The sequence below is a fragment of the Pteropus medius genome, unplaced genomic scaffold, assembly GCF_902729225.1.
Source record: "Pteropus medius unplaced genomic scaffold, Ma_sr-lr_union100, whole genome shotgun sequence".
Taxonomy (NCBI): domain Eukaryota; kingdom Metazoa; phylum Chordata; class Mammalia; order Chiroptera; family Pteropodidae; genus Pteropus; species Pteropus medius.
In genome coordinates this window covers 67,781-80,039 of record NW_024349803.1, presented here as the reverse complement: position 1 = coordinate 80,039, position 12,259 = coordinate 67,781, and the positions used below count along the sequence as shown (strand labels likewise).

The following is a 12,259-nucleotide window of genomic DNA, read 5'->3' as shown; positions in this document are numbered from 1 at the left end:
ACACACACACACGGTGGGGGGAAGGGTGCAGGGAGGCACTGATAACCTCTCTGGAAGTGAGGAGAGCGCTCCACGCCCGGCTCAGCCCCCCGGCTAGCCCCATCTTGAATCCCGGGGGCCGCAATGCGTCCCGGCGGCCGCCAGGAGTCGCTGGGCCCGCGCGCAGGCTGCACCCTCCATTCATAAATCCGGCCTCGCTCCCCGCCCCTGGTCGCTGGCTCAGACCCCTCCTTCCCCGTGGCTGGGCCGGGACGACCCTGGACTTGTGTAGGAGGGTTGCGGGTCCCTAGAGATGCCTGGGAGAGGGGGAGGGAGCTCCTTCATACTCCCACCGAGTGTCGGCAGACCCACTCCCTGAGCGGGACGTTCCTTGCATTTTGGGGACTGAGGGAGGGGGGCTGTGGAGTTGGGGAGGAGGAGTTTGGGCGTTAGGGGTTCTGCAGGAGCCTGCCAGGAGGAAAGCCTGCTGGAGATTCAGCCTCCCAGCACCCAGGTTATCCCCTGAGACTCTTGGCTCCTGCGGAGGATACTTTGGAACCCCTACCCCGGGCCTGGGGGTACCCCACATCCCGCACCTGTTGGTTCCGAGACCCCGGCGTCCTTGGCTGCTGGTCCCGAACCTTGCACTGGGAACTTCGCCTCCCTGCCCCGAAGGCCAGGCTCCTAGGGGGGGCTGTGGCTCCAAAGCGGGCTGTGGCTGGCGCCGGCTCCGCCGGGCTGCGTGCCGCCGGGAGGGGCAGGAGGGGCAGGGCGGGGAAGGGAGCCCCCAACCGGTCTCGGCTTCTTGTCTCCTATTCCCGAGACCCGGAGGGCGGAGGGAGATGCTCATTCCTTCTCGCCTGCCACTCACGCTTCCACCCACTTCCCATTCATGCGTCCAACTGCTCAATCACACCGTTCGCATTCATTCAAAATTTCTGCCTCTGGCCACTCAGCATTCGAGGTGCACCTACTGTGTGCCAGCGGGCCCTGGGCAGCTTCGGAGAACCACAGTGCAGATGGGATCCCAGCTCTACTTCTCGCTGCCTCACCTAGATGATAAGGATGATGGCACAGGTGGGTCACAGGGCTGAGAGATGACACCTGCACCGCCTCCAGCAAAGCTCTAGGGGCTACTGGAGCGGCTAGCTCCCAGCAATGCCAAAGGCCAGGCTCGCCCATCTCCCAACCCCCATTCTATCTGCTCCCAAATCCTTTTTGTTCATGCCACTTTTCCCCTTCCAAGACAGAGACGGTAGGTGGGGCAAGGAAGAGAGCAATCAGAGGGGCTAATGGATTCGACACACATTTACTAACCAGTGTGCCAGGCAATGAGCTATGATAATACAGCTGCCATTTGTGTAGTCCCAGCCATGCATGATCTCATTTAACAACTAATTAAGGTAGTTGTTATTGTCCCCATTTTACAGATGAGAACACTGCACTCACATGGTTCAGTGACTTGCTCAAGGTCACATAGCAGAAGCAGAGCTAGGATTAAAGCCTGTGCTTCTCTTCAAGTATAGCTAGCTGCCTCCTCACCTGGCCTGAAGCAAGTGGGCTCATGGCCTGGCAAGTCTTCTATGGTGCCAGGAGAACTGTGAGTGAGCCCTGGGCAGGGGGGCTGTGGGCCACAGAAGGACAAATTGATCGAGCCAGGACATCAGGACAGGCTTCCTAGAGCAGGAATGAATACATGCAGACCTGAAGAATGAGAAGGTAGCCCTGCAAGGGGATTGTGGTAGCAGCAGAGATAATTCAAGGTCGAAGAAACAGCAGGTGCAAATGTATAGAGGTTGGGCCTTCTGGGAAACACAGGTAGGTGAAAAGTGACATCCTGGGCATCAGGCAGTCACCTCGGCTGTCCCCTGCCTCAAGACAGGACCTTCCTAACACATCAGACCCATCTTCTTTTCTCACTCTCTGAGACTCACTGTTCCCTCCTGGGAGATGATTCTTGAGATGTAACCTCCATCTTCTCTGTTGCAGCTAAAGCCCTTTTTCAAAGGAGCTGGAGCTTTGCTGTTACGCATAGTGTGTGGGAGGGGAGCTGGGGCAGCACAGGGGACTGGTTCCAGTGACCCTTTTTGCCTCTCCAGAACAGAAGAGAGGATCAAAGTTAACTCTAAGACAGAACCCTGTCCCTGGGTAGGCATGACATCTGCACAGTGGGTGATGGGTCATAGCATCCCTCTGTTTGCAAAGCTCTCTCATGCCTGCCTGAAGTGCTGGCAGAGGTAGGGGAATGAATGAGGGGGCACAAGAGAGGAATGGCTGGTTTGTGTTGTGTGCGTGTGTCCGTGTGTTCCCACACTCTTGCCTGTGCATACATGTGTGTTTGAGTGTATTTAAGTAAAGGTTGTGAGTGTGTGTCTGGGAAATCCCATGTGTGACTGTGCATGTTTGTGTCTCTGAGTGTATATATGGATAGGGGACAGGCTCTGCGTTGATGACTAGGGCTGGGATGTGTTTTGGATGGGTCTTGATTTGTCACTGTATGTACTGGTGTATTGGTGTTTGTGTCTCTGAGGAATGTGGGAGGTGGAGGGGGTGTCTGTCTCTCTGTGTCTGGATGTGCAATTGTGGCTTTGAGTAGCACTGGCTCCTAGTGTGTTCCCTGTGAGTGTGAGAATGTGAGTGTGGGCCTCTTTGTCCATGGCTCTTTGAGTGTGCGTATGTGGAACTTGGTATATCTGCCCCCACAGCGATGACTCATTTAACTCCCCCCATGTTACCCACCCTCATCTAGAGCTGCAACTGTTTGCTATGTAGGGGCTGAGTAGGGGGCTGTAGCACGTAGGGGATGGGAGGCAGATCTTGCAGGACACTCAAATGACCAGCTACAGTAAACAAGGTGTAGCCAGTGATGTGAAAGGTACAAACTGGTATCTGTCTGTGTGGGCAGAGGGCACCAGCTGAGCGCAGCACAGTCCAGGCTTAGAACTCCACAATTCAGGCTCCCCAGACACCCTGGGCTACAATGAGTAAGGGGGGTCCCCAGGTCCCCCCACCATTATACATGGAGGTACATGTGTCTGTATGGAGAAAGAGTTATGGCTGAGAATCCACCTTCTCATCCACAATATCCACTTTTACAGAGTCAGTCCCATCTCTCCTTAAGAGAGATCCTAATTGCTAAAACCCCTCTTTACCTTTTGGTACCCAGAAATGGCTGCTCCTGAGGACAAGGGATCATAAGTAATTCCTTCTACCCTGAGACAGCGGATCTTTCTTTCTCCCTATCAGACCCTGCCCAGGCAGGAGGTTCTGGGTGCCCACGTCCCTCTGGTCCTGAGTCTGGCTCCCTCAGACAAGCCTGAAGGTGGGAGAGGTCAATTATTTGGCCTAGATGAGCATGAGGAAGAGACCCGAGGTGTATGCTCAGAGAAGACCCTGGAGCCCAAGTGGGGCTACTGGTGCTATGGAAGACACACAAGGAGCTCGGTATTTGGGTCCTTGGGCCCAATAGCACTGGCCTCCAGACACTCCTGGCAAAGTGCTTTGTCCATGGAAGGGATTCAGGGACCTCATGTCCTCTGTCTCCAGTCTGGGCGCTCAGCCCTGACACCTCCACCCAGGGAGGGTGGCCTGAAACCCTTGTTTTGCCCAAACTGTCTGTCAACCAGTGGTCACAGAACCTCTTGTTGATCTAATTCTGAGCCTCTGAGCCACAGGTCCCTGTTACATCCATCTTTGAGTGTCAGCCCAGGCACTGGCCTCAGATGCTATCCCCGCTTCTTCCCAATTCCGGCGTGACTTACAGTAACCTCTGTCTGGCTAGGACTAGAGTAATTGAAATGTAATTGAATTTTCAACTTGCTGATGCTGCCACAGGCTTGGGATGTGGATGGGAACACTCAGGGAAGGGCAGAGGTGCTTTTCAGAAGAACAGAGATCAGAAAACAAGCAGAGGTGTGGGGTTAGGTGAAGGAAGGCCAGCAGCGACCTGGCTGTGGTCCTGGAAAGGGGTCCTCTGAGGGCTTAGTCTAAGCTAGGTAGGCCATGGAGGCAGTGGGGGCGGTTTGGTCCTTGGGCCCAACAACACTGACCCTAGGAGCTTCTGGCAAAGTGCCATGCCCATGGAGGAACCCAGGGACCTCATGTCCTCCATCTCCAGGCCAGGCACGAAGCTCTCATGCCTCATCTCTGCAGGGAGGGCTGGCCTTCCTTCAGGGTTTGGGTGGCTTTAAGGGGATCAGTATCTACTGGGAGAGCAGAGGACCCAGGGCCCAGAGTTACACATCTTGGTGGCTTCACAAGCTAGAGAGCATCTTCAAGCCGGGAGGAGAGGCAAGAAGGAAGCGGCTGTAGATAGCCATTTTCTGTCTGTTCACTCACTCAGATACTCACTCAACAAATACTGGCAGGTAAGCTGCAGAGATGGGGGCCTCACTGGTTATCCTGGAGAGACCCCACGTAAACAAATGGCTGGGGGCGGGTATCTAATGCATTAGGGTGGGAGTCTGTACAGTCAGGACTGCAAGATGGGACTAAGACCAACAATGATAGTGCATGTGAACCCAAAGGAAAAGCAAGGCAACCTCCCAGTCTGTTAAGTCTAGTGTTGAAAGGAGGTTAGGAGCATAGACTTTAGGGCTAGAAAGGTCTAGGTTAGACTCCCGACTCTGCCTGTGTGATCTTGGACTAGTCACTTCATCTCTGTGATAGGTTGGGTAATGGCCCCCAAAGCATCCACATCCTACCCACTGGAACCTGTGGATATGTTACATGGCAAAAGGGACTTTTTGCAGATGTGACTAAGTTAAGAATCCTGAGATGGGAGATTATCCTGGGTTATCCAGGTGGGCCCATTGTCATCACAAGGAGCCTTATAGAGGGAAACAGAAGGGTCAGAAAGATGTGATGGTGACCAGAGATTGGACTGATGCCACACTGGAAGGGGCCATGAACCAAGGAATGTGGGTGGCCTCTAGAAGCCGGAAAAGACAAGGAACAGATTCTGCCCTATAGCCTCCAGAAGCAACACAGCCCTGCCAATTCCTCAGTTTTTACCCCATAAGACTCATTTTGGACTTCAAAGCTCCAGAAGTGTAAGAGAAAAAAAATGTATGTTATTTTAGCCACTTAAGTTTGTGGTAATCTGTTACAGCAGCCGTAGGAAACCAGCGCAGCCTCTCTGTGCCTCGTTCACTGGTTCCACCCACAGGAGCCTTTGTCACATGAAGTTGTGTAACGGTTCACTGCAAACACGCAGATGTGCAGAACAGCAGGTGCTGGGCTCTGGCAAAACAGAGACTCCCATATTCATACTCACAATATTTTTAAAATCATTTAATATATACATTTTTAAATCAGAGTTGTCATCATGGGAAGAATCAGGACTTAGACATCTGCTTATCTCGTCATTTGGTATTGTTTTTATTTTGAATCATATATGGTGCAGGAGGTAGCTAAAGATCTAAATCCTAGAATAAGTAAATATTAGTAATAAATGATATATTTATTATTAGTGATAAATTTATTGTTAGTAATAAATCATAGTAAATATGTACTGGTGTGTTTGTTCTGACATAGGAGCACACAAGGAGAAGTTAAAGAAGGAGCAGTTTGATTTTCCTGGGAGAGGTGGATGTGTGTGTGTGTGTGTGTGTGTGTGTGTGTGTGTGTGTAGACTGGGGTTTCTATAACCTGGATCACCAGACATTTGAGGAAAATCTTTAACAGGACAGAGAAAGTTCCAGAGGCAACTTGGGTTGGGTTTTGAGGAATGAATAGGAGCTCACAGATGAGCTTTGAGTGAGACGTGCTAGGCTGGAGTGGGAGAAGAAGAAGGCGTGGCATTCCAGGCATAGAATTCTGAAGAGACAGCATGAGCAAAGGCAAGGGATGAGCACAGCAAAGGTCTATTCTGGGGCCACAGTAATCACTAGTTTGGCCTGGGGGTGCCCCTATGAAGAGGAGCAATGAGAAATAGAAACGTGAGTGAAGGGCTGGCCTTGAGTCTAGGCTGAGGATCTCAGACTCAATTCCAAAGGCAGTAGGATGCATGGAGGGTGTAGGCGAGTGCACGATGCGGACAGATTGGCGGTCATGCCCTCCAACCTGAACACATTTGAAGTGAATAAAGAGTACATTTTCCTTGTTAAAGATTCAGACCATTAAGAATAAAATGAAGTAAAATTATTATTTCTAATTATGTAGAATAACTATTGACTCCTGTATTAGAATGTAGTTAGTGTAACAAAGATTCCACAAATGACAGTGGCTTAGAAAGACAAGTTTATTTTTCTCTGCAGACCAGCCAGAGCTGGCGAGGCAGCTCTACAATCACTAGGAAGCCAGAATCCCACCAGGATAGAAGAGTATCATGGTTATGAGCACAGGTTCTGGTGCCGAACTGTCCAGGTTTAAATTATGGGTCAGCCACTTATGAGCTGTGTGACTCTGGCATTCTGCTTAACTTCTCTGTGCTTGAGTTTCGCCACCTGTAAACTGGGGATAACATAGTACCAATCTAAGATAGAGAGAATAATGTTCCCCCAAAGATGTCTATGTCCTAATCCCTAGAAACTGTGAATGTTACCTTACATGGCAAAAAGAACTTTGTAGAAGTGATTAAGTTAAGAGTCTTGAGATGGGGACATTATGCTGGATTGCCCAGATAGGCCCAGTGTCATCACAAAGGTCCTTACAAGACGGAGGCAGGAAATCAAAGTAGAAATAGGAGATGTAATGATGGAGGCAAGAGATTACAGTGGTGTGAGGTAGGGATCATGAGCCAAGGAAGGCAGATGGCACTAGAAGCTGAAAAGGCAAGGAAATAAATACTCCTTTGAGTCTCCAGAACATAGCCCAGCTGACACACTGATTTTAGACTTCTGATCTCCAGAACTGTAAGAGAATAAATTTGTGCTATGTTAAGTCACTAAGTTTGTGGTAGTTTGTTATAGCAGCAATAGGTAACTAAATACACATCCTCATTAAGATAAATGAGATAATATGCCCAAAGCACTTAGAAAAGGGCCTGACACATAGTTAGCGTATATACAAGTGTTAGCTCTTATTATTTATGGCAAAAACTCTTGGCCTGGGTCTGAGATGGCTGCTCACATCCACATTCCAGCTAGTGGAGAGGCACATCATTTCTATTTACACCCAATTGGCGTGAATTTGGTCACCTTGTCACATGTAACTGCAAGGGAGGCCAGGAAATATCATTTTTCTGTGGGTAGCCATGTGCCCGGTGAAATGTAACTTTTTTATGACTAAAAGAAGCTGAGAAGATAGTTACTGGAGAACTGATAGTGTCTGGCACAATGTCCTACTATAAAAATGGAGAAGTTTAGCAAAAATATCGTCCCTCCAAAATTCGATTAGATACACATTTTCTAACTCTTTTTTCTTATGCTATTAATTTTATGCACTGTCTCTTGACTCCCCAATGTGTAAGACGAGACATCCTACATCTTCTATCACGCTTGCCCTTCTTCCTCCTGTCTCATCTTACTAAACCATTTCATTTGCATCTGGTATCCATAATTTAAATGTTTTGGTTTTATGTGTTGTCTGACTCTGAATTTCAAAAATTGAAAATCAATAAAGTGGTTTTTTTTTTTAATATTATGATTATGTAAACATTATTCTCTGCAGAGCTAACTAGCCTCCTGGGACCAATGGAGAAGGAACAATATTTTATAGTTTAAATGCTGCCGGAAGGGAAATGCTCCAGGCTTCCAGTTCAAATGTATTTTCCTACATTCTCAGATATTCGGTCATGTTAAATTTTAATTTGTTTCATATTTGGACCATGACTTTCTTATACAACTTTTTGTTCTGCTAGAGTTTCTAATGGCTTGGGAAAAGAAACATATGCCTTTTAAATCAGGTCATTAAAATCCCCCAGCTTCTTAATTACATTATTTGTTGAATGAAGCCCATTCTCTTCTAAAGACATTCTTCTCCAAACCCTCTGACTTCCTGTTCTAATTTTGACTGATGGCTTTATGGACCTCTGATATTTCCATTCATTGCACTTCTGGGTTAATTCCACTGTTTCATAAATCTGTTATTTCTCTTTCTTGCGTTTCGTCTGTTTTGCTGGAGTATATCTTCAAACAACATTTTTAAAAGGGGTGCATGGAAGGAAAGCTTTCTGAATCTTTGCATGTCTGAAAATGTCTTTAATTCATCCCTACACTTACTGAGTGGGGAGATCAACCAGCAAGTATCGCTTTAGGGCATGTGGAAGCGGGGTAGATAAGCAAGTAGACACCTCAGTTTTGTGCTCTGGGCCAAAATAAGGACTGGTTTACTCTAGACTCCGCCACTCTGAGGACCTCTGGTCCTTTTGAGAAAGATCACTTAATTTCTTTAGAAAATAGTCCTCTCTCATTTTTTAATCTGTCCCTCTCCCTGTATATTCTATGTGTGTGTTTGCAGGGGAGAGTTGGTGGCAGCTGCTGGCTTATTATTTGCCAAATAGGCCTTTACTTGAATATTTTCCAGGTTTTGGTTATTCTCATACCACTGTCTCAATTTTTGCCATAGTTTCTTACTACCTGTATTAATATTTCCTTATGGTATTATTATTTTTTAATTGATTATCCTAACCTTACACTATACCAGTAAAGTTGCAAGTTTGATATTATAGTTATATCTCTTATTGTTTGCAATTATATAATATTTTCTAATCTATATTAAAATAAACATATAATGCTTAAGATAACAGAGGTGCTTTTTATTTACCACTAAATATTATCCAAAGCAGTGGTGCATGTACTATATACTTCAGGGACAATTTTTCAAAATAATTACCGTATTGATTACCCTCTAATCAATTGCCTGAACTTTCTCTATGTAGCTGCCAATTTGAGCCTGCAAGTTACCCAGGCTTACTCTGTGTTTCCTCTATATCAGCATTAGCTTGTGAGGCTTCGCTCTCATATCTATCATGTCAAGATTGCAAAGGGCTCCTGTACCTTCAGGCGTTGCTTCCTCGGATCAGGCAGGAGAAAGAACAAAGGGAGGAAATACTTCCAAGAAGATACCCTTTACGTTCAGTTTCCAGAACTGGGGCACATGAACCCACTTTTCCTAATTACTGACCAAAAGAAATGAGATTTCATGATTGGCCTGGACCAAATCATGACTCATCCTTTGGGGCTGATACTTTCACCTTACGAGAAACAAACTGGGGCTTGGGTAAAGACACTTCTCCTGGGACCAAGAGCTTCGCTCACGTCTCCGAAAAAAGTCAGGATTCTGTAGCAAAGTGCAAAAGGTTTGGGGCACTCTGTTGGTCAGACAATGGACCCTGTCTGTTATATCTGGGATATCTTTTTTCATATCTTTGCTCTCAGGATATCCATAGTTTTATTTTAGGCGTGTCTCTCATGAACAGCATATAGCTGGATTGTGTGTTTTCATGCATGCTGATAATCCATCAACTGGTGATATCAGTCCATTTACATATTTTGTGATTACCAGCATCTAAAATTTTATTTCTAAATCTTATTTTGTGTTTTCTATTTACATATGTATTATCAATAGTTATCAATTGCTATGTAACAAATTACCTCCAAACTGAGCAGCTCAAAACAACAAACATTTATTATCTCACACAATTTCTTAGGGTCAGTAATCTGGGAGCCATATAGCTAGGTGATTCTAGCTCAGGCTCTCTGGGAGGTTGCAGTCAAGCCATCAGCCACAGCTGCAGCCATCTGAAGGGTCTGTTGAAGATCTGCTTCGGAGTTCACTCACATGGCTGAAGGCAGGAGGCTTCAGTTCCTTGCCACATGAGCTTCTCCATAGGGCTGTTTACGACATGCCTTCCCCAGAGTGAGTGATCTGCGAGACAGACAGCTCAGAGAGAGAGCAACCAATATGGAAGCCATGGGTCTTTTCTAACAGGATTGCCAGATCTAGCCAATAAAAATACAGGATGCCCAGTTAAATCTAAATTTCAGATATTTCAATATTTGCATGGGACATGCTTATACTAAAAAATTATTCAATGCTTATTCGAAATTCAAATTTGACTGAGCTTCCTGTATTTTATCTGGCAATCTTATTTACAACCTAATCTTGGAAGCAAAACCGACTGCATAGTTTGCGGGACCCTTATTAAAAAATTATTAAGAATTTCAAGTTTGAGAGCAGAGCATTAAAGCAACATGGAGCCGTACTGAGGGCGGCATTGTATGCGAGAGCATGTGCTGCACTCCCAAAGAGCCAGCCCTGCTCAGGAGTGACATGCCATCACTTCTATCATATTCTGTTGGGCAGAAACAAGTCATTAAGTTCATCCGGCACATTGTGGAAGGCGCTACACAAGAACCTGGGTCCCAGGATAAAGGGATCACTAGGGCCATCTCGGAAACTGGCAAACGCACCAAGCTTTTCTCCGCTTCTTTTGTCATTTCCTGCCTGGAAGTGGACTGACACTCTTCGTTCCTTTTGTTTCCTCTCTAGTGGTTTAGAATTTCTGTTCCTTCATTAGTCATCCTTAAATTTTCAATATGTTTACTTCAGTTAACAGAGTTTAAAGTTAATCAATATCCTCCCTTAGAACAACCAAGCTTAGACTGCTTTGGAACTCTGATCATAGTTTCCTGCCTGTAATTTGATTGTTCCCCAGTTTTTCAGTCTTATCTTGTTAATTTTATTCCCCCAAACCAATCTTAAAATTTTTTTATAAAGTCTATGCTTATGTATTATTATTATTATTAATTTCTTTTGCTTTTTTCCTACTTCTTGAAATCTTCTTCCTTCTGGGTTTATTTCCTGAGTTTTTCATATTATCATAATGTGATATCTTGTCAGAACTGAAGATTCCTATGGTATTTTTTAGTGATTTTTAAGACTTTTGTTGCCTCTCTAGTCATATTCTATTTTTGTTCCCAATATTGCGTATTTTGTGTTAATGATTTGTTTATTTTATTAAGGTTTTCAAAATAATTAGTTCAACTTTTTGTTGCTTTCCATATCATTACTTTCTGCTTTATCTTTATTGCTTCTTTTCCTCTACTCTCTTTGGGTTTTCTGAAGACATCTTCTAAAGTCTTGAGTTGGATGCTTAATTCATTTTTTGCCAATCCTTCCTGGTTTTAATAAAAGCATTTAAGACTATAATTTTCCCTCCAAGTTTTATTTTAGCTTATTGTTATTCAGTTTCAAATATCTTATAATTTCCATTATAATGTTCTTCTTAGCCCATGAATTATTTAGAAATGAGTTTTTAAGTTAACAAACATCGAATTTCCTTGGCCAACTTTTTATTGTTGGTCTCTAATTTTATTATATTGGGATTAGAGAATCTGACTGAATGATATCGATGCTTTGAAAAAATTTTAGACTTCCCTAATGGCCACCTATGTGGTATTTTAACAACTGTTCTATGTGAACTCGAAAACAATGAGTAACTTAATTGATTTGCTACTTGGTTTTAAGAAAGTTTAATTAAATTTTCTACTTTGTTTATAGATTCGTGACTTTCTCCTGACAATTCTGCCAGATTTGCTTTATGTGTTTCACCAAAATACACATAAATTCATGATACGTATAAATTCATGGTTATATCTTCTCGGCAGATGTTTCCTTTTACGAGTGTATTGATAAGGGTTAGGCTGCTGTTACATGAGACCCTTGAAAACAGTGGTTTAAATAAGACAGAAGTTTATTTATTGTCAATTTAAAAGTCTATAGCCACAGTTCCTATGGGGTTTGGTACAGGGGAAGCCACCAAGCAGGAGAGATGAGACGAAGGGAAGAGAGTGAGGTTGGAGTATTTAATCCCCGGCTCTTTCACGGTGAGGCCACCTCTGCCCTACAGGACTCTCTCTATCAGAGTTTTGGTCACCTCTCCCTCCCCTTGGCCTCACAGGCTTTGGGGGAGTGAAAGCTGTGCTGCTGCTAGTCCCAGAGTTGCCGCATTCTCTCCTGTGACTCCCCTATACCCTGCTTTGTCATTAATCCTTTTGAAAATAAACTCTGCCCAAATTCTAATTAGAGCACACCATCTGTTTCCTGTTGGGACACTGAGTGATGCAGACTGGCATTGTGATTTTAAAAGTCATTGATTCCGGATGCCTTTAGGCAAGCGAGCACTCTCCCATACATGCTGGACACAGAATACTTCCTATTCTGACACTCCTGGCTCATTCTAGTATCTGCCTTGTCTGAAAGACAATCGAAGCAGAGATGGCAGAGACCCTGGGTTAACGGCCCCAGGCTAAGACAGCCACCACACCCAGGTCTCCAAAGCACCATCCTGCCATGAGGAAAGGAACTACTCAAAGTCTACGAGTGACACCTACTT

At 45.2% G+C, this 12,259-nt stretch overlaps 1 protein-coding gene across 1 annotated transcript in view; it reads right to left on the bottom strand.

Annotated features, from left to right (window-relative positions):
• The window catches only part of HCRTR1 (hypocretin receptor 1), an 11,865-nt gene extending 10,692 nt beyond the window's left edge, over window positions 1-1,173 (bottom strand). Inside the window, exon 1 of the mRNA XM_039836871.1 lies at window positions 576-1,173. The gene's annotated coding sequence lies outside the window, so the exon portion shown is untranslated. The remainder of the gene's footprint in view (window positions 1-575) is intronic.
• Window positions 1,174-12,259: the final 11,086 nt, after the last annotated feature.